This window comes from Bos grunniens, chromosome 21, assembly GCF_055505025.1.
Source record: "Bos grunniens cultivar Pamir isolate PY7600 chromosome 21, Bosgru_T2T1.0, whole genome shotgun sequence".
NCBI classification, from domain to species: Eukaryota; Metazoa; Chordata; class Mammalia; order Artiodactyla; family Bovidae; genus Bos; species Bos grunniens.
Window position 1 is genome coordinate 7,123,175 of NC_141185.1, and position 4,071 is coordinate 7,127,245.

At 36.1% G+C, this 4,071-nt stretch overlaps 1 non-coding gene across 1 annotated transcript; it reads left to right on the plus strand.

The window, feature by feature from the left end:
* Nucleotides 1-3,617: 3,617 nt before the first annotated feature.
* LOC147349024 (U6 spliceosomal RNA) lies at nt 3,618-3,724 on the plus strand. The gene has a single exon (XR_015150777.1). It is a non-coding gene; the product is annotated as a U6 spliceosomal RNA (small nuclear RNA).
* The last annotated feature ends 347 nt before the right edge of the window (nt 3,725-4,071 follow it).

A 4,071-nucleotide genomic window follows, 5' to 3' on the forward strand; every position in this document is an offset into this window, starting at 1 on the left:
GGAAACGCAGGAGTGAGTGATTTTTAATTCTTTAGACAAGACACACTCTCGTTGGAACCATGTTGCCTAATAGACATCTAATGCGAGACACATACACACAGTTGGAAGCTGTCAAGTAGCTCTTGAAAAAGGTAAAAAGGAAACAGGTCAGATTAATTTTAGCAATGTATTTATTGAGCACAAAACATTATAATTTTTACATGAAGTCAACATGGAAAGCATTTGTGAGATGTTTTCTATTCACTTTTTGGTAATAAGTTGTAGAAACCTAGTGTGGATTTTACACTTACAGCACTCTCAATTTGGACACAGTGTTGCAAAACTTGATAGACATCTGTGGTTGCACGCATGCGTGGTCACTTCAGTTGTGCCCAGTTCTTTATGACACCATGGACCACAGCCCACTCGGTTCTTCTGTCCCTGGGATTTCCCAGTCAAGAATACTGGAGTGCGTTGCCATGCCCTCTTCCAGGGGACTTTCCAGGGATTGAACCTATGTCTCCTACATCTCCTGCATTGCAGGTGGATTCTTTACAGCTGAGCCACAGGGGAAGCCCAGCATCTGTGGTTAGTGTCCAATATACTGGAGAGTATAGTTATGGAGATAAAAATATACATATATTTATTTTATTTCTTACAAGAATAAGAGTATAGCATATATATGTATATATATTTATGTATATTATTTTGTCTATTTCTAGATTTATTATTATATGTATACTCTGTATATGAATATATATTCTATATATAAGAATATATTCTATACATATTCTTATATCTATTTCAATATATGTTTTAGATGTATCTATTCATATATTTACATATAACAAGAAATAGTTTAAGAATATATATTCTTGTATCTACTTTTATATATATATTTACATATAGCTATTCTTTTTTTTTAAACTTATATGCAGAGTACATCATGCAAACTGCTGGACTGGAAGAAGCGCAAGCTGGAATCAAGATTGCCGGGAGAAATATCAGTAACCTCAGATATGCAAATGACACCACCCTTATGGCAGAAAGTGAAGAAGAACTAAAGAGCCTGTTGATGAAAGTGAAAGAAGAGAGTTAAAAAGTTGGCCTAAAACTCAGCATTTAGAAAACTAAGATCAGGGCATCTGGTCCCACCACTTCATGGCAAATAGATGGGGAAACAATGGAAACAGTGAGAGACTTTATTGTTTGGGCTCCAAAATCACTGCAGATAGTGACTGCAGCCATGAAAATAAAAGATACCTTCTCCTTGGAAGGAAAGTTATGACCAACCTAGACAGCGTATTAAAAAAGCAGAGACATTACTTTGCTGACAAAGGTCCATCTAGTCAAAGCTATGGTTTTTCCAGTAGTCATATGTGGATGTGAGAGTTAGACTACAAAGAAATGTGGGAGCCAAAGAATTGATGTTTTTGAACTGTGATGTTTGAGAAGACTCTTGAGAGTCCCTTTGACAGCAAGGAGATCAAACCAGTCAATCCTAAATGAAATCAGTACTGAATATTCATTGGAAGGACTGATGCTGAAGCTTAAGCTGCAATACTTTGGCCACCTGATGTGAAAAGCCAACTCACTGGAAAAGACTTGATGCTGGGAAAGATTGAGGGCAGAAGGAGAAGGGGGCAGCAGAGGATGAGATGGTTAGATAGCATCACCGACTCAACGGATATGAATTTGAGCAAATGCCAGGAGATGTTGAAGGACGGGGGAACCTGGACTGATGCTGCAGTCCATGGGGTTGCAAAGAGCTGGATACAACTTAGCAACTGAACGATAACAACCTGAAAATACCTGAAAATACACACATACAGAGTTGCTTTTCTTTCCAACGTAGAGAAACCAATTCTAAAATTTACCAAGTAATTAAGTACATACTTTTAAGGGATGAGTTGAGGGAATTGGGACATTTGTTTATTTATTTCCAGGCAGTTCTATTCCAGATACACAAATGTCACTTCAGAAGTAAAAGCTTCATCAATTTGGATCCTACTCTTGTCCTCTTCCCTGACACTGGACTACAGCAAGCTGGCTTCAGGGCCTTCATCTGTGCAATTAATATCATTCCTTTTTGCCTGATGCCCTGGGCTCGAGGTCCAAGGATTATAAAGAGCTCATTCTTTGAAGTCTGTTATTCTGCTGTCTCTTAAAGGCTTCAAGTCTTAAAAAAAAATGCAGGATGGAATTCAAGTTTTCTTTATTAGACACTCAAGAGAAAATATTACTCCACTTGATGTTGACTATCTGAAACAATGCTTAGTAATGATAATAAAACTGTCATGTACTGAAAGCCTATGCCACACTTCATTTTTCTAAGGTACTTTTAAGTACATTTTTTATTTAATCCTCATAAGCACACCATGAGAGTGAAAATACCTGATTCATAGATGGTGAGATGTGCCTGAAGTGAAGTCTTTTGTTCAAGAATTCAGAGCTGATAAGCCATAAATAAAAAATTAAACACAAGCTTTTGTCTTCTAGTTCAGGTTCCATAGTATGACTCCAAGGCTTATGGTTTTGCACTGTTTAGATAATTTCTTCCAAGTAGCATTACTGAACTTTTATATGTTGCAGAACATTTGGCCCTAAAGTGAAAATAACCATGTTTGAATCCTGACTCTGTTTTTTTTATCACTTATTCTATGACTTTGGAAAAATCACATAGTTGACTTCTGCTTCCTCCTCTGAAAATGCAATAGTGAAGCCCTCCTCAAGTGGGGATTCATGCAGATTTGTCATCAAAGTATGCTAGAGCATTAATTAAAACCATGAACACTAAAAGTAACCTGTTTATTAGTAGTGTAATGATATAAATAAAATAAAAAATGTGTTTAATATTACAACAAAAATATTAGATATATAGGCATTAAAAGTCAAGTTTTCAAAGAATATTAAATGACTGGATTCTGGATGCAATGTTAAAGAAACTTTATTAAAAAAAAAAGCAATATATACCATATGATCCTAATTTCGTAATTCATAGAGGCATGCATAAACAGTTAGGAAAAAAGCAATTCTGCTAAGAATCACACTTATTGTGGTTATCCTTGGGTCATAAATTACAAGTGGTTTTTTTTTTTTAATAGAGTGCACTTCTATATGTTCCAAAATTTCTATGATGATCACATGCTCATTTATCTTCTTTAATCAGGAAAAAAATATTTTAAGTGGCATCTCTAGTTACGAGGAAAAGTTCACTTTTAATGAAGACCATTTGACTCATCAAATAAAGTTTTCTACCTCCTACACTTAACGAACTATTTTAAGTCTCCTCTTTCTTTAGACACCTACTGTTCCTATTAATTCTGATACACTATCAGTCCTCATTATAACAACCCTGAGGGACTGGAGGAACAAGTGCATTTTCCAACAGGCGAGAAGTGAGGTCACAGGAAATGGAAGGAAAATTGGAGACTTTCTAACTCCCTCCTGACCTAAGTGGTTTTTTCCCTAAGTAAGGGTCTGTGAGTTACCTTGTATATATCACAACAGTCTTAGATAATGCTGTTGATCTTCTATGTAACAATGATGTCTTGCTTTAGTTAGAGATGTCTATGTGTTCCATAGGGAGGATTTATATGTCTGGTAAGACGTAAAGACTCTCTAAAGATGAGAGCCTTGTACTCACTTTGGCAGCACATATACTAAAATTGGAACGATACAGAGAAGATTAGCATGGCCCCTGCACAGTGATGACACACAAATTCATAAAGTGTTCCATATTTTTAGACAAATAATTTCACAATTTGTATGGAAATACAAAAAAACCTCGAATAGCTAAAGCAATCTTGAGAAAGAAGAATGGAACTGGAGGAATCAACCTGCCTGACTTCAGGCTCTACTACAAAGACACAGTCATCAAGACAGTATGGTACTGGCACAAAGACAGAAATATAGATCAATGGAACAAAATAGAAAGCCCAGAGATAAATCCACGCACATATGGACACCTTATCTTTGACAAAGGAGGCAAGAATATACAATGGAGAACAGACAATCTCTTTAACAAGTGGTGCTGGGAAAACTGGTCAACTGCTTGTAAAAGAATGAAACTAGAACACTTTCTAATGCCAC